General features: G+C 37.9%; 1 protein-coding gene across 1 annotated transcript in view; it reads left to right on the forward strand.

Moving 5' to 3' along the window:
• flrt1a (fibronectin leucine rich transmembrane protein 1a) overlaps nucleotides 1-19,498 on the forward strand; it is a 37,485-nt gene that overhangs the window by 10,891 nt on the left and 7,096 nt on the right. Inside the window, exon 2 of the mRNA XM_085936675.1 lies at nucleotides 16,779-17,003. The gene's annotated coding sequence lies outside the window, so the exon portion shown is untranslated. The remainder of the gene's footprint in view (nucleotides 1-16,778; nucleotides 17,004-19,498) is intronic.

The following is a 19,498-nucleotide window of genomic DNA, read 5'->3' on the forward strand; positions in this document are numbered from 1 at the left end:
TTTAAAATCATTACCGCTCAATTGTAAATGGGACTCTCAAGTTATTGACACCTGACTGATGTCAAGATTGTTTTACCCCCCCGCTCTATTTCCGACAAGTTGTTTGACACAGTTGTACACAACAGAAAATAAAATAACGTGTTATAGGTTTCACAAGGAACACGATAACACCGGCGTGCTTGATACATTCGACACATTTAGCAAGTGTCAGTCTTGCCTCAAAGTAACCTTACGGTATTCGACAGAAGTGATGCAGTTCGAGTCTCTACCCAACTGCAAACTGTCTGCCCTCTGTCAGCGTTGCTTAATCTCACTGGGAATATATCTGAACTTCTTTCCTTAAAGCTATAACAGCTTTTTTTATTATAACAATTTAACTGCGCTTTGTTGCCAGGGAAAATAAATAGGGATATGAAATCATAACAAGTCATAGATATCAATCTTTATTCTTGGATTTTAGTAAATTATGAATAGCATGTTTGGAATATTTGAATCGAAAATGGAGTTAATAAGAGATGGTAGGCTCACTGGAGGAGCGAGGATTTTTATTTTTTTTTCCTTGGGGGTCACGGGGAGGCTAAGCATATATTAGGGGTTATAGCATTTATACACTACCACAACGGATTTTCATTTTCATTAAAGAGCTTGCTCAAAAATATAATGTATGAATTACTATCAGTTTTTCCATATAGTAGAGCATTTCCATTTCGTTAACTGCGATTCATGTCTCATTCCATCATCCACACATTTCCAGACCTTCCCAAAAAAGTATTTTACAACGTGTGGTTAAATGTTTCTCTAATTTTGCAAACCTCATACGTAGCTGAGATCTGATTCCTGGGAAATATTTGTTGTCATGAGGCTTATCATAGAATTTGTATGTCTGTTCAAATGAAAGCCTTTCTTGGGCATCTTTGCAGGGGCAGAAAGCTTTCTTCTTCTTTGCTTTAAAGTCGTAACGGAGAGGAGGATGGGAAGAGAGAGGGAAAAGAGTTTGATGTTGGTACCCTTGCTACAGGCGTCAGTGCTGAGCTGGAAAGCCTCCATACTAGTAGACCTTGGTGACAAATTCATCTGCTGCACATTTGCAGGCTAAACAGCTTATTGAACTACGGGTTCAGCGAGACCTCCAGCCAGCCCCAAAAAAAAAAAAGCACCATTTCTTTTCCCAAAAAGCGCCCCCATTTCATTCTTCCTGATGATAAATCCGCTATTGCTTGATTTCTATGGGAGCCAAGGCGTCACATCCCATCCGCTTCCACATATGACGTTCTGTGCCGCTATTAGTATATTTCATCGCAGAAGACTTGGCAATGCTGCCTTTCATAGATTTATTCAGACATATATTGTAAACCTGCTGCCATCCTGTGGAGCAGACGTGAGTTTTATGACTGCTATTTATTTGGCAGATTGGGAGTGGCTCTATCAGCAAACCGAGATCCTTCCTGGGCAAATGAATAAAAAGGGATGGAAACAGTCTTCTAATTGACATGTTTAGTTTGCTGATAATAAGTCAGCATCAACTATTCATGACATGTTATGGAAATAAATATACTTATATTAAACTAGTGTCAGACCTGCACATAGCCCAATCATATTATATAAAATATATGCATCCTCAACGTTGATTGACACTGTCAGGGATGTATTCATTGTATAAAAACTACAAATAATAACAACTCTGGCTGTGCCAATAGTTAAAAAAAAAAAAAAAAAAAAATGTCCTTTGACCCTCATTAAATATTATCTATCAGAAATGAATTATTCCGTGGCCTTAATTGCTTCCAAGGGAGTCAGTACGCTGGCTGTAATTTTTGTCTTAATAGGCAAGTTGGTTCAAAAACAGACATGATGGATATTCAGACACAGTTAACATGATCATTGAAGGACAGGCCAAATAATTAAATTTTCTAGTGCTTAATTAACAGCATAGGCTTCGTCTTTTGACTGCAAAATTGATCATGTGCTGCTATTAGTTAGCAGGCTAGCTATTATGTTTTGCTAAATTTGCTAAACCTGAGAGAAATGAGTTCCCTACAGACCCAGTGGTTGAGGTTTTGGTCCATCTACTGCTCATTTGCAACTTTTACGAGGACAATTGCAAGCTATTACAGTAAAACAATGATTTTATATTGTTCATGGAGCCTAATAAAGTGGCTGTTGGCCAGTCTTTAGCATATAAGTTCCTCGCTGAAGAACATGTAAAATGTTAAATTGTGACCTGGTTTGACAAATTCACTGCTCACGTAAGTGAAAGACAAGAGCTGCTCAGTGACTGAGGTTAATGTCGAACATGAACATCCGCACAAATTACCAGCAGCAGAATCTTTTTTTTTTTTTTTTTTTTTCTTTCTAAATTGCAACTACACAGTTCCCATCTGCAGACTAAAATTTCCACTACGCCTCAGTGAACTCAGTCGATACGCAAAGCAGCACGCCTCACAACATTTTGTCCAACAGAAATGCAGACTCATCCATGCACACGTTTGACAAAAAATGGTTAAGGACTAACTGGCATTGATCATTCCCACGGTTCTATGCGCTGTTGCGGCAATACATAAACCCTTTGAGCATGTGATCGGATCGATTTCAATGTAGAACCTCACAAACAAAGATCAGAGATGAACAACTTCAGGGGAGTATAAAAAAAAAAAAAGGCAAACATCAGCTACCTTCCCTCCCCTGCCCTGTTTCACTCTTGCAGTATGTGCACGTTCTTCCCTGAGCACATCAGCTGCAATGCTGATATAACCACTTACTCTGTTTTTACCCTTAAAAGTGGCCTCTTACAGATTATTCAATTGTCTGTATATGGAATGTGTGTATAAAAAAAGAACATAAATATTTTTTTATTTGATGTCTGGGTAACGTTTGGCTGGACAAGAAAGAATATAATGAATTAACTTTTCAATGTCCATTTTTTGAATACATACATTGGAGTACCCATAAGGCTTTTTAGGTCCTACTACAGAATGCAAAGCAATAGTATTTTTCTTTTTTTAAATGATCGCACACGTACTGTATCTACATCCCTAGTAAAGCCTGTAATTATTGGTAATCAGTTTCAATGAAAGAGCCTGATTATTATTATTTCCACACACTAGATTGAATGATGATTTTCATTTTTTCATTCGTCTTTCCTTGTAGGAAGAGATGTTCAGTAGATGAAAGGGAAAATAAATGATGTTTATCATTTTCAACGCGGTAGCTCAACCAAATCAAGTTTGCTGCTAGCTTAATTCTTAAATACTGTTAGCTGTAATAAATTTGGTAATATTAGTGACATTTTCATCAGCTTTTATTTGTTTCCACTAAGAGATTCTATGGTAATCATAATAATAAATTCCAACATATTTATTCCTGCTCTCTTTTCCATAACTGACGTAATGAGCCACGGCACGTGCTGGCCTAATTAGCGCTAAAGAAAGGCTTCATTGCTAGTTTGTTATCATGCTAGCTAAAAATGTACTTTTTGGGACGGTGGGGTGTGTGTATTATTGCACAGAGGGGAAAGTCTGCCCTAATTAGTCGGATGAGTACTATAATGTTGTCTTCTGTAAACAAAGCAGTGTGCATGAAACAAATTATTCTCTGTGGTTACTATCACGATGAACTGATTTCAATACATGCATTTGAATAACTGCGCTATGACCCTCATATTTAGTGATCCCATTTTCTATCAATGTGAGAAATGATTCTATTTACTTTCTGTCTCATTCTCCTCTTTTACATTCAGCATTGTACACCCGCCACCCCCTTCAGAAGTCAACCTCTCTTCTTCTAGCTGCCATGTTTTTTTGTTGTTGTTATCGTCAAAGACGAAATGAGAAAGCATGAGAGCGAGAGGACGCCCCGGGGCTTGTGTCCTCGCATCTTCACCGCGCTCTTCATCTTCCAGCCCTCCCCTTCTTCTTTATCTTCCATCTATGTGAGTGACAGCTGGCAGCCAGTAGGGTACAGTGGCCATGCCAACCCAAGTGCACATTTTTTGCCAAGTGACTTGAGAAAATGCACACTTGAGCGTGACTGCCTCATGCGTGCTGGAGCTGAGAGTTACCCTGCATACTTTAGCTTTAACACGTGAGCACCCCGTTTTTCATATACTACGAACTTGATTATATTAAATCAGTGCAAGGTTTGTTCAGAGTAAAAGCAGGAAATGAATTTAATGTTGTGAGTGCAAAGGAGTGTAAAATCAACCTTTGAAGTGGCAGATACCGATACCAAGATGCGATACCACTACCCTTTAGTTCCCAAATATATAATAGCTACAAAATGGTGGCCAATACTGGTATTGGCAGCCACGACTAGTACCGATACCTAAAAATGAGGCAGGCCCATCCCTAATTATAACCGTTTGCACAAGATAATGTGGTACAACACAAATTATTAACATGCATAGTTTTGGGAAACAACCATTCTTATTTTTATAGCTTCTGGTAATAGTGGTGTCTAATTTGACTGACATGCAGCTAAATTTGGGAACCACAATATTAGGAACAGCTCTCAGTACAGTTGTACAATTTGTTTATTTTTTTCATTTTTTCCATGGCTATAATTTTTCTGTTAATTTTTATAATCTCCACTGCACTAAATGAGGCAATTTGCGAGGCATAACTTTTTTTATTTGGGTTTATTGTCCAAGTTGTCATAATATTGTGGCATCTAGTACCTTTTCATAAAGTTGTTCTTCATTGCATTTTGCAAGATAGTACTTCTGTACTGTTATGACTGCTTTCTTGCTCACGTAGTCCTTTTTCTGTTCTCCTCTATTAAAGACTTATGCTTCAGGGTTTATAGCACACAGTAAAAAGCGGGCTCTTGTAATGATCCTGCAATATGCAAACAGCACCTTCTATTATACAAACAGTGTTTGCCCCCACCCCCCCACCCCCACGCAAAAACTCTCAAGCAAGATATCACACGGCAGATGCCAAGATGAGTCTTGAATATGTGCAAATCAAACTGGCGAATAGTGTTACCATGATTACGCTTTCATAATTTTCACTTTCTCCAAGCGCTCCCCAAGAGTATAAAGCTTTTCTTTCCATTCTGTCACCCTACATTGAAAGTGATTTGGGTCAGGATCTGCAATTGATGTTGACTGCACGCAACCAGTTGGAAATCCGAGATCTTATTAGTGTTTTGTGGGAAGGCAAGATTGAAGAATTTCACAACAATTTACAGAAGCGAAGAGGTCAGTGATTGCAAAGAAAATGGACACCGGATTAAAAGGAACACGAGGGAATGACATGCACACACTCGATATCCAAGTGTAATCTAGGATTACTCCAGTGCGAGAGAAGGGCATGTCCACTCAAAGGCACAAATAGAAAAGAGGAAAGGGACACAACACATGGAGGATAAAGCATGATGGAAAAAAAAAAAAAACCTGATGTAGATTGCTTTTCTTCAATGGTACACGCGGACAATGCAGCAAGAATAATCTGCTAGCGCCTTAGAGTGACGGTTATCAATACAAAACATAGCAACTCGTGTAAATCACCATGGCAAATAAAACACTACAGATGACTTCAATATGTGTGGACGGGCCTTTGCTGGTAAACTGCGGAAATATTCTCTGACGCCTGCAATAACTGGAGATACAAGACACTTAAAGAGACGCCATTATTACTTCCTTATCGCAGAGTGGCAACAATGAACCCATTAACTCATTGTCAGAGACCTGATCGGGAAAAATGTAATAACTGGCTTTGGCTTTAATTGGTTTTTAAAGCAGAAGTAGTTAGAGTGTGAATATTTTCTGCTTTTCTTTGTCTTGGGAGACAGTAAAAGGCTTTTTAAATGATGGTTTGACAAGACTGGCGTCTTTTGTGGGTTATCCTTTTTTCACAATTTGCTGACAATCCAGAGCAGAGCAAAAAAAAAAAAAAGTGGCTTTGTAATTTATGGAGTTCAGTGTGTTGTCTTTACTCCGGGTGTTGTTTTGACAGAGGCTGAATTTATCGATGACCTGTGGTGTTCATCTAATGAGAAACCTCACAATAGCGCTGAACTCTACTTGAAGCAGCAAAAAAAAAAAAAAGTTTTTTCAAACTGATGCGCTTGGTCATCGTGAAAGTTGTTGCCATAGTTGCGGTGACAACGACAGTCCCGAAGAAGCGTTCCAAGCATAATCATGTTTCGTAAAAGGTTAGTGCACTAGTTTGTTGCTGTAAAGGTCTTGGGGAGCAAAGCTAATGATGACGGAGATGTTGTTACAGGGAAAGTGGGAGTGGGCAGCAACGATGCTCCAACTTGACTTGTGAGCTCTAATTTAAGCAAATCATTCGGGCTTGGAGATTTGTTTGGTGTGATACTTTCTTTATTCGTCATTTATTTTTACAGCATTGGATCCTAATTGTAACTCGGACATTAAAAGTTCAGGAAGTGACATCATGGTGCTTTGGCCACAATTTTTCATGGAAAACACCTAAGTGCACCTAAGACATGTCTGCCATCTATTAGTGATTGGTTGTATTACAATTTAAAACGACACATTTGCAGTTTGGTACGGACAGATTCAAATTTGTTTTCAAGTCTCTCGTTTTTGATGGAAAATTTAATTCAATATATTTTTTTAACAAGCTGCTTGTCGCCCATTCCTGCCTTACAACAAAACACTGAATTGTTCATTTTTCACTATTCACTTTGGTGCACTGGGCTCCAAAGAATTGCTGATGCTCATTCTGAAGGATCTGACTTGAGGCGAAAAACAACTCGTGAACGTCCAAGCTCAGACCTCAAAGTGTCAGGATGAAAGAAAGCATAAACACGGCTGATGATTTGAAAAGGCGTGACGAAGGCTCATGACAGTATATAGTGAGGAAATCTCAAATCAAGCATGACAAAAAATATTTCGTACTTGATATAATCTCACGATATATTACTCGTGCTTGTGTTTATATGACATCAGATTTTCTTTTGCATACATCAATTTGCCCCAAATTTACAAATAGAAATTCCAACTTTGACTAGCGTTGGAATTTTCTGGGTCGGAGACTAAAGGCATATCTGGGGGAAAGAAAACGAAAAAAAAAAGATTTGCATTTCATGTGCTCAACCTCACCGATTGATTCCCCTAAGCGCTTTTTTTTTTTTTTTTTTCTGCGAGTATCTCACGTTAGATTGTTTTGTACTCTGAGATCAAGCAGAACTTACATCAGTCACAACAGAACATGTCATTGATTTATGCACTCGTGCCTTTTACATAGAATCTATTCATGCAAGATATTTCTAAAACCATATGCCCTTTCACACCTCGTTGGAAAATTAAATATGACACCTCGTAAAAAGTTCAGTATCCCAATAAGTCTCAATTTTAGTACCGGAAAAAAGAAATGTATTAAAACAAAAACAAAAAAAACATCTCTTGGAGATGAAACGCAAATGGATTGAATTTAAAACTGACCTGTACAACTAAATAGATTCTTTCACAAAGTGCTACGTTTACCACACTTTGAGAATCGCTGCGGTTTTCAATCCCCGTCAGAGCGTGACATCTCTCAACACAGCAGAGCAGAAGAAATGAGTCCGAGGTGATAAACACCGGTGTCTCGCTCGCCTCTGTTTACCACCCGAGCCTGCAAAATTGCCGGCCTGCCCTTGTCCTCCTATTCTGATGTCATTCATGCAGCAACACAGGAACAAGATTTGAAAATGGGCAATTTAAAATTCTTTAATCCGCTAATCTCATTTGTTGTTAGTTTTTTTTGTTCAATTCTCTGCAAAACATTTTTCCAAAACGAAATAAACCCGCTTCAGTGCTAAAGTGGCTTCACCCTCCAGTCATTTACGTCACACTTAGATTCCAGTGGTCACTGGGATTGCTTTTTACGAGCCCACCGATCAATCTGTCCCGTAATTCAATCGGTCAATCAATCATGTTTAAAATGAATAATTCACAGACCATCAGACAAAGCTCAGCGAAATGCTTCACAAGTGAGGTGCTGAACTTACAACCCGAATCCAATAAGCATGGAATTTTACATTTGTGCATCACTATGCTACCGCTAAGCAATATGATAAAGAGGTTACAGGAATTTATGTATCCAACTTGTAGCCTGCAAATGGGCAAAAAGCCAAACTGATTGGCATCCTGTATGTTAGATCATGAAATTAACAAATACCCGAGAGGCTGATTATCATTATTCATAACCAATAAAAGTAAAGATTAAACTAAATTTGATAGAAAATTAACAGCCAGAACGTCTACGGCATTGACGGAGGTTAAGATGCTGAATGTGTCATTTGGAATGCCAAGCGGGAGATTTCTTGGACCAAAATCAAAAGCAATACCTTTTATTTTCGGATTAGGCCCGCATTGAATTGTATAAAGCAGAGAAGCTCGGCAGGAGGTCAGACAATAGATTTTGAAATGTTTGTATATAGTGTGTAACATCCTTTGTTGTTATACAGCCAGTCTCATTCCAAGCAGGAAGAAGCCGTAACAAAGAGATGAGCTTGTACGAGTTGGAAGAGGCACGCCGTGTGCTTCATCCAACTTTGGGATGTCAGTGTAGCTAGAACTCGGTACTCGCAGTTCTTTCATTTCCCCGACTTGTAATCGCAGATGAGTACTATGAAAAAAAATTGATTGAGTTAAGGGCAAGAAAATCACATTATTATTTAAACCATGATAAAATAATGATTGTGATTGAGCAAATGTGTCAAAAGGAAAATTTGCAAAATAAAAGCACTGTTCTGCATAGTTGGGAAGGCTAATGACGTAAGGGGGAAAAAAAAAAAGATTCATTTTGCTTTATACATAAAAAACTGGGCTCTTGAACAATGAATAAAGGTCGTGTGTTCAAATGAGTCCACGTTGACTTTGTACAGTCATGTCATGTCAAGAAGATGAAGTGATTTACCCATCATGCCTTCTTGTTTCATAATCATTACATTTACTAATCTAATTAGATATACAGCCAGAGTGAATATGCGTAATAAAGGTGGCAACTCGATATTAGATGGATGGAAATATGTCAGCCCTTGCTCAATATCAGTCAGCCTATTACGTATACGCAGTTCTACTCTATTGGGAGTCATATAATTTTGATGCCTCTACATTGCTTCAATTTTTTATTTTTTTTTTAGATATATATTCCCCCCCAAAAAAGGCGCAACGCCAAAACCCCAAGCTGCATCACGACTCGAGGCAGGATCATAACAAGCCGTAAGAGCCTGTTGCAGCACCCACACTAGATCACATTACAGCCAAACATCTTGCAGTGTGGATGCCCTGTCAGGGAGCCGTAACCAGCAGCCCAGATGGACGGGCTCTCCGCTCCTACTCGTCTCCTCCCCCCCCACCAAGACACCAACACCTCCTCCCTTCCTTGCCCACTTGTGCAGCACTCTCCCTCTTTGTCTCTTTCAGACTTTCGCTTAGTGAAATGAAGCGATGCTCATTCGCACTGAAAACGTCTCCAGAGGGTTGACGCTGTTTAATATACACGTGTCACTTGTGAAATATGGATGTTGTATAATTAATGAGCTTTTTAGAAAATTGCAGGAAATACTATTGTCAGATTTTTTTTGGGGGGGGGGGGACATAAGAGTTTAATTTCCTTTTTTTTTTTTTGGCAGTGGGTCAATCATAATTAGGGACATGGCAAACGAGAAAATAAGACGATGTGATGGTGAGCTTTGTTTTTTGCTTGTGAGGGAGAAGCTTTAGCTGGGAACTGCATAAAGGATGCAAGCAGATAAAAGAATCTAATCTCACTTACACTGGCAAAATCTGCAAGATGGCTAATGGAGTATTGCACAATGGTCAATGAAGTAGAGGCACTGCAGTGGGCGTGTGGTACGACGCACCGTTTGTCATACATACTACATCAGTGGCAAAACTATTCCTGCAACAATTGTACGGACCAGATATTTTTATCATGATCCTTTTAAGGGCCATTTTAATTTATTATAGTCGCTGAAGAATGCATATTACATTTTGAGAGAAGGGATTTTGGGATTTCTGTGCTGGAGATGAAATTAATTGTTGCGAGCTAGTATGCTATTTTACAGAAATTACAGCGAAAAGAAATAAATTCATGTCGGGACGTGAACTTGATTATTGTTTTTTATTGTTTTTTTACAATTTAAAAGACTATATTTTTTAGATGTATTCAAATTTGGCAGGGTTGTGTGGAATTTACAAGACATTTTTATTTTCACTTTACCGTCATGATTTTATGTGGCAGTAGTAATCCACTCACCTGACTTTTATTTAATATTTATAATATTTTCAGTCTCCATATGTGCCCCTGTGATTAACCAGTGCCCACTTTTGGGGCTTTATTCTGTCTTTCTTCCAATCCAAAGTCAGCTGGGATCGACTCCAGCTGCCTGCAGCCCCGACCGAACAGGATAATCAATTTTGAAAAATGCATGGATAAATGTTAATTAATTTTCATCTACTTTGGTATTCTTGCCAATTTACATGCTGCTAATTGTAGACCCGGCTACAGAGTGGTTGAACAAACACAAGGCTGTAAACAATTCAACCTTCATGAAGGTCTTTGCTCTACTGAGCGCTATTCTAGTTTACTGAACGTTTTACAAGCTGTAAGGATGCTTGTGAAAAAAAAAAAATATACAGAACTGCAATCATCCCTTTTGGATGGTCACCTTGTTCACATTTGATTTTTGCTGGGTTCATAAAATTGGACTCAGGGGACTGTGGATAATCTGAGGGCATCTGAGGAATTCTTTTTTTTTTTTCCCCTCACCGGAAAGTAATGTTTCCCCTTGCTGTCTTTGTTTCTCCTGCTCTCCATTTGTCAAGTCCCACTCGATGTTTCATGCTCTTTTCCTTATTACCACTTGCACTGACTGTAAGGGGGAGCCCTTGGGATATGTCAGCATGCAGATCCATTAAATTATTAGACCTCGTTTATTATTAACTCTGTTGCATACGGAACTGCCTGTGAGCTTTTAATATTCATGCAGGATGACTGTTCCCAACAGATGCTAACAGGACCAAGTGGGATCAGATTAATGCAGTCGAGTGAAGAACACGATGAGCAAAGCACACATTTTGACAGCTAGCTTTTTTAATAATTAGTGTTGTTACAGGTCAGCATAAACACAGTTTAGTGACGTGTTGGGAATGGATACATGGTAATCAATTCATGGAATGATCAAAAATGAGTCAGGTGAGTGGATGCATATAAAAAAAAAAAAAAATGAGGAAGAATGCTGAATACGAAAGAACATGTTCTGAAGAAGCTGGAAAAATGGCCACAAAGTGCTAATATAATCTGTCGTGTTCTTGTGTGGCTGTAAATTTGTCATCAAACGAGGCGTCCGGTGAGTCATCCGTAAGATTAGTCCCTTTTTTCCAGAGTTGCTCTGTGCCTCTGCTTAATTTCCTTTCTTTCTTTGTCCCCTGCATGTTGACCTTGTCCTTTTTTCCACCTCGCTCCATTGTCCACATCGCATGCGATGTAAAGCAGTGAGGTGTCCAGCACGTAAATTGCCTGTTTATTTCCAGTCATTGCATCAATTACACCAATACAGCATTATGACGTGTGTGTGTGTTTGTGTTTGTGGAAAACAGAAATAATTAAGAGATCTTAGGCATACACCAGGAGCAATAAAGCACTGTTTCATTTCATACTGGACATAAAAAGAGGCCGTGCAAATGTATATACTTGATATGGAGCTTGATGGAGATCAACATGACAATTCCGTCTTTGAGCAATAGAGGCGTGTCCATGACAGTCTGCGATGATTAGTGGAGCTTTGTGGGCAGAATTTGTCAAACACAGGCAGCCAAGGCCATGAGTGCAACTCTTCAATTTGTCTCATACCAATTCGACCTCAGTGGATGCAATATGCACATTTGCAACATGTGTGATCAAGCTTTGGGGGAATTGAATCCTTGGAGAAGATAAAGAACATAACTCTTGGTGCAGTAATAGTACTATTTTTTTATTTCAAATATCCTTTAATAAAAGCTTGTTTTAGGAAAATGAGTACAACCAGAAATACTGTTTGCACATTTTTTTTCAGAAATAAAACAATGATAATTTTCTAAATATTGATGAGCATATTAGATTTATGCACATAAAATGTCAAAGTAAATCTATGCATTAGAAGAAACTACTTTTAATCAGCTGCTGAAAAGCCAATCAAACTAGCCTGGCTCATTACTGTCAAGAGCAGAGGGCATGAAAAACACGGATGACAGATTTAGTGGCCTCTATCCCCTCTGGGACGCATGCACACTTTTATGGTAAGGGAAACAATTTATCACAAGGCAATGCATCTGTGCTTAGCTTTTAATTAATGTTCCAAGATGAAGTCTTTTAATAAGCTCAGTTTTGGCCTGTCTGTTTTGTTTGTTTCCCATCCCAAAACTTCACTTTTCACAAATTGCATTGTAATCCTTAAAGCAACAGCAAGTATGTATGGAATATTGTAGTTTGGTTACGTCAGCATGGTGCTGAGGTTTTTCTTGGAGGATTGTCAGCTTCCTCCCATGCTCCAAAAACATTCATATTAATGGAGGAGCAGCATTGATTGGCAATATATCAAATTTGCTGTGTTCACACCCACAATGGCGCAATCCTCCCTTTTGTAAATGTACCTGACTTGTGGTCATCTGCATGCCGTGGCCATTAAAATAAAAAAAATCACCAGGGTTGCCATGCCACCTTAAAATCCTTCAAAAAAATTCTTGAATTTCTCAAAAGTTCGAAAGCTACATTCTTACACGGTCTTGCTTCAGTTTTGTTTGTCTTCTTACTCATCTGTTTTCCCCACAGCTTCTCTATTAACTCTCCACTCTATATTCCTTTCATGTTTACATTAGTTTCACTGGCCAGCTCCTGAGGCTCAGTCCCTGCCAATATTTGTTTGGGTGAAAGCTGCACCCTATTTCCGGTATTTTATCATCTCCCTTGTACCAGTTCATTTATTGTCCTCGTTATCTGTATATATTTTTTCCTCTTTGGCCCTCTCCTCCCATCTTATCCGCCCTGAATGAACAACATTGAGGATTCAAATAAAAAGATGTAGTGGACGAAGAGCCGATAGCCAGTCGCTCAAAAATTGGACAGTTGTGAATGCGGAAGCGAAAGGATCACATTTTTGGAAAACCAACGTCCCAATGATTGATCTTGAAGACAATTAAAAAAAACAGCCATAAAGAGTAGAATTAGCATTACACACATCTTAGTATCTCTTAATTAAGCATGTAAAAGCTTTTTGAGTAGGACAGATACATGTCTCGGTTAGAACAGAGAATGCTCTTTCACTTGTCATTGAGACGGGCCTTATGGGGGGGAAAAAAAAAGTCAAAGAATAAGAAAGACAATGACAAAGAAATGTCCAAAATAACCACTGCTCATCTGAATTTTCACCTCTGTAATGTGTCATCTTTGACATTCGCAGACAACGCGTGTGCCCTGCCACCTCCGTCACTGAATAGACATTATGTGCTGCCGCATTAAAAGTCTGCTCACATCACTAGCGCGTGAGAGGAGTGTGCGAGTGTGTGTGTGTGTGTGTGTCAAATCATCTCAGCGTCGCTTTCTGCACATCTATCACTGTAAAATCACAGTGAGCTACAAACCACTTACAGCAGGCGTGAACGTTTGAATCTTTTATGAGGATGTGCTGTAATAACAGACCTGTGCAACAAAATCCTCCGTTTAGACAGTAGGCCATTTAGGAAATACAGATTAGACTGGATCTTGAACATGTCATTCAACAATATTTGATTTCATAACATTGTCATACGATACGGCCGTAGCTCATTAATAGCACCGCAAAGATAGAAATGACAAGTTTGAGTGGTGTCAGGAAAAAAAACAGCAACTCCAAAGAATTTTTTTTTTAAGTGCCATCAAATCCGGTTTTTCTCAATGTGATTCAACCTGCTGGCATTTTCCTCTTCAAGGTTGCAGTTACGATGAATGAGTCATGGTAGTTTTGTCACATTCTCACTGAGTATGTAAGTGAAAATATTGGACTTTTATTTTATGATCGTCCTGGTGTACTCCTTTGGACTCTTTAAGCTTAGTCGTTTTATCTATTGAATATTAACAATATGAAACTTTTAAAAATGATTTCGCAAAACACAAGAAAATTGTTTTTCCTCTTTTAGAAACAACCAGAAAAAATATATACAGTATCTTAATCTTTGTATTGTACGGAATTTCAGAGAACTAAACTTCATAATAGACACAAGCCAAACGGAACATAAAACGCATTATAGTGTGGTGTAACAACTATTTTTAAAATTGATTATTCTATCGATTATTCCATCGATTAATCGGATGCAATTTTATGTGCGTTAAAACGTATTTAATTTTTTTTCCTGGATTATTTTGGTTTATTTGGTATTATAATAATCAATAACCTAACTGGCATTGTCTAAATACCCTACAGATATCTTGGAAATAATTTCACATCAATGTTACCTACTTAATGACTATTTGAAGTAGGTTTCTATGGAGTTTGGCCGGTAATGTGTTTGCTTCCATTTTCTACAAATGCTCTCGTACATAATTTACAAGCAATAAGTGGTTCGCAGCATGAAATAATGCTGCCTTTTAAACTGAGCCTCATGAGGGACAATTCTAAAGACACCTAAATCGACTGTTATTGCCAATTTAGACTCAAATGGTTCTTACAAGCCATATCAGAAATACTTTGACCTCTGTAGCTAGTCATTGAGAAGAAATAAATGGCTGTACCAGGAAAACAACAGATGTGCCCATCATTCCATTAATAGGAAAAAAATAACGCAAATAAATTCCAAAATCCCATCCCAGAAATGCATGTTAATACAAAACTTCCAATTACCCAATCCGATTTCCCTGCAACTGACTGGTGATCAGTCCAATATGTACCCAGCCTGTCGCCCAAAGTCAACCGGGATAGTTTCCATTTACTCGATACGCTTACGATGACCCTAATAAAAATGGATGCTTTCGCAACTCTGTATTAAATGTCAAATACAAATTGCGAGCCAGGTGGGATCCAGGTGGCTTAGGTGTTAAACACCACCACCATCTGTTGCCCCCTTTTTTTTTTTTTTTTTTTTACTCTGCCCTTCATGCAGAGTTGCCACTTAGGACTAATAATTACATGTCCAAGGATACGTGCAAACATGATAGCTAATAACTGCTAGCGTAGACGACAACACAAGGATGCTTGGATTCAATCGAGGGCTATTAAAGCACAAAACATCTCCGATATTTTCCGGGAGACCGAGCATGGCGGTACAGTAAATAGTTAGCCATGCATCCTTGATGCCGTGTGGCGGCATCCTCCATGCGGTTACGTTTCATAGCCGGGAGGATACACCTCATGCTGTCCTTACTCACAACCCTCCTTTGACACCATTTTTAAACATGCAGACAGAGCGGTTCCTTTGAGACTTTATAAGTAATTACTATTCTTACAGTGGAACAAGACGTCACCTGAGATTTCACCATTGTTCAAATAAAATGGCTCAGGATATTTTCGTCTCTGTGAAAAGCATTGGGCCGCGACTATCTTTGTTCTTTTTAATCACCAGGAATAAAAAAAAAAACACCCTGTAGTAGGAAATAGTTAGAGCTCAGAATGGTTTCTCAAAGTTTAACCTAAAGGTTTGTGAATGAGATTAAATACACACAAAAAAATCAAAACACAATTTACAGTCAATGTCTGTTAAATTGACTAAAAAGGAAACCACTGTGATGTCAACGTTTAGCGCACCATATTAAGTAACGGTTAGCCTCCACGTTTGGCTCCTTCTAATTCAGTTTGAATTACAATCATCTTCCACCACCATGGAGAAAAAATGTGACCACACCCACATACTGTACATGCCAGACACACACATGGACAGATTGATGTGCAGATCAAATGATATATTCTCCTACTACAAACATGTCTTCATGAGATGCTTGGTTTGGTTTTCTGTGATTATTTATTTTTTTCGAACGGCAGCTATCTTGATGTTTCTCAGTCAGATCAGATCTGCAGCAACCCAGATGGTAGACAAAGAAGAGTTTGCAGTGAGCTGAGTCGGCACATTTTCCACACGGCACATCTGCAATTTCAGCTATAGCGTTGGGGATTGAGCGCGCCAATGCCATGGTGATTGACGGCTCTTGTTAATGGTAGGATTTCTGGGAGGGGAACAGCAGGTTAGTGTCAAGGTCAATCGGGAAGTGTTTGGCAGAAATCCAATGGGAGATTTCAACAAGAAAATTGGAAACACGCAAACCAGCTTGTGAGTCAGGGTGGTTCATCAAAAGGTCAGTTTGTGTGCGTGCGGTTGTGGTGACAGCACCAAGAATAGGGCTTGTGGTGATATCACTTTGGAAAATGTTCCTGCAGATGTACAGCTTCACCATATTTTTTTTTTAGAAGAAATCTTAGAGGAATGTATTGATACTGTGATTTTGTCAGATAGCCGACTCGGAAGTGTTTCTTTAAAAGCACGTTTATGAAGAGGCTTTCATCAACTGAGCAGAGATGATCACAGTGTTATTTTTTGATGGGAAATCAAATGAATTTTAAAGTGGTTCAACAGTTTATTTTTATAATTGGTATTAAAAATACTGAGAAAATGAAATAAACATCCCCCGCTAAGCTTTTTTTTGCAAATACACACATTTATGTATTTTCAAGTAATCAAAAGTTTAAGACTAAATCATGTAATCCTGCCTAAAAAAAAAAAAAAAAAAATACAAACTGTGACATTTTGACACTTGATTTACATTGACGGTCAGCTGTGATCCCCCTCGTGATTTTATCTGCCATCACTTTCTTCACAGAGCGTCCATCTGACACCAGCGGCGGCATCTCATTGACATAAAAACGGAAAATAAAAAGACTCCAGAGAGCTTCTGCGGCTGATAGCAGCAACACACTTCCAAATAACACCTCGTGTATCACAGTTTATGGACGACGTGTCGACAGAAGCTGGAGAAGATACAGCTGGCACACGTTGAGGAATTGCTCGTGGGGCCAAATGTAGAGCAAATGGAAGAGAAAAACAGGTATGCTTGTTTTTTTTTTCTCTCTCTCTCTTAAAATGATAGCCATTGTCTCAATTGTTGAAAATAGGTTAGATTATTATCTAAAAATGATTTATTAATTTATTGAGTAACAATAAAATGACTGGACAAGCAAACTTGCACTTATCTTAAAATTTGATTTTTGGGGGCAATTATTAAATATGTATTAATGTAACGGTATTTAAATTATTGCACGTATGTATTTTTCAAATATCTTTGTTGTGTAATGTGTACAAAATACAGCAACTAAAATATTGCCACAATAAACATAGTGTGCTTTTTTTTTTTTTTTAATAGTGTATTTTGTGAAATTCATTTCCAATCCATGACAATTACTAGTTACAGAATTATCATGAATGTTTAACTTTAAACGAGCTTTTTACAGAACAGCAACGGAGTGTCAAGGACAATCAGGAAGCTTTTAGCAGAAATCTAATTAGCGATTTCAATGCTAACTCTAATTTATTATTTGAATGAGAGACACCTTTTCAAATTTCCTCTTTATTGTAAGCTGAAATGCCTGAACTATATTGTAAAAAAAAAAAAAAAAGTATTTTACATTTTCAGTCATTGTGCACGGTTTTGTTCTGTTTTTACCAAAAGAAGAAAAACGGGAAATAGAGTTGTAATGTGGAAAAAAAGGAGCTAAATATATAATAAAGATGTACAGAGAATGCTTCCGTTCAAACAGATGGTGAGAGTAGTAAACGTTGTTCAACAAGCTTTTTGGAGTTCTCCGAGATCATCAAGTATTCATAGTGCTGATACATGATTCTTTGTGCTGTGAAGACAAAAAAAAAAAAGAAGCAGGCTGTTTTAACGGCAAAGTGTAGACAACAAATGGCAATTTGCAATCTCAGTTGGGATTCTTGCGTTCTCGCTCTGAAAAAGAAAAATATACATCATACATACATAAACAATACTTCCTTTGAGCTGTGTCACATGATGGCTCATTTTCTTAATCAATTTTCAATTATTTGATCATAAAGACAAGATTTGGAAATTTCAGAAAATTCTGTGTTGATTCTTTTTGACTATAATTTATGTTTTGGGGGGTGAAAGTGAAGTCATGTGATTTCATAGCTATCAAGGGATGAACAAATTTTGAGTGCTTAGAAACTGTGTGAGGCAGATTTGAGATTAACCAAAAATAAAACGATGTTCACGATCACAATAAATGTTGCTCGACCCCATGCTGTGAAGCTCCTGATGATCTTTTCTGAGCCCTAAAGACATCTTATGCGTTTATTAATCCACCACAGTGCACACAATCATCTCCAACATTCATGTCACAATGAACATAAACTGCATGCAGCGCTTATCTTGAAACAAAAAAAAAACAGTCTCGCACAAAAAAATAAATAAACTTCCTGTAAATGTACTTCAATTTATTGATTTAATAACCATGTCATTAATTTTCCAAGTCACATTACGGCTGCCGTTTCAATTTGGATGGCATTTAATTAGACAGAAAATGTTATTTACCAGTATTTATTGTTTCAGCCTCTCAAGAGAAGCCATTTGTTCTCCTTAAGATTTCATTTTGGAAGATATAAAGACTGTTTAAAATGGGATCAAGCAAATGTTGCAATTACAGAGAGTTGACATGCAGACATTTCTTTGTCTAAACACAAGCAATGAGGAAATTATGCAGGGAAATGAACCAAAAACAATTTTTTTGACTCTTTCAAATGAAATCCAAGTGATAGGCAGATAAGACAAAAAAAAAGACGTTGACATGAGAGCTTTGTACAATTTATTTATGGAGGAGACAAAGAGCGTATTGTTGGATGCATTGTCACTCCCATCAACCAAATATTCCTTCGTCTCAGATTTTGAACAGAATTTGATGATAAAACACAATGAGAAGACTCTAAATAAATAAATAAATAAATAAATAAATAAATAAATTCTTTATGGCTATATACTGTTTTGTATTGTTGCTATTGTTTGATTTTTTTGGGGGGTTTTTTTTTTTTACACAGCAAAAGTGGAATTGCATTTTTACTTCTTAGAATAGAAAACCTCATGCTCCTTGATTTCCTTTTGCCGAATACTACAATTAAAATACAAATCCCATCTTGTAGCGGTGAAAACCACAATCTTGTCCTGAAAGAAGAAGATAACTTTTCTCAAAATAGAGCTTTTTTTTTTTTTTTTCTTCTCCCCTGTCTTGAGAGTAAACATTTTCCTCCAATTTATGTTAGTACAAACAGCAACATTAAAGACGGGCCAAATGTAGACACAGAGGGAGTGATCAAAGAGTGAAATATGATTACTGGCAGGAGTGACACATCCCAAGTTTATTTGCAGGTTTGTCTGCCAAATTTGCTGCAAAAAGACATCAACGGGAACCCATAGGGAAGCATCCTAGCCTTTTGTTTTGGCTTTACTTGTACGCTTTGTGTAAAATCCACCTCCCACGCCCAGTCAATGTCGGAATAACTCCGCTCTTTGTACGCAACTTTCTACCTGTC

The sequence above is a fragment of the Syngnathus leptorhynchus genome, chromosome 17 (assembly GCF_054491065.1).
Source record: "Syngnathus leptorhynchus isolate UIUO chromosome 17, UIUO_Slep, whole genome shotgun sequence".
Lineage (NCBI taxonomy): Eukaryota > Metazoa > Chordata > Actinopteri > Syngnathiformes > Syngnathidae > Syngnathus > Syngnathus leptorhynchus.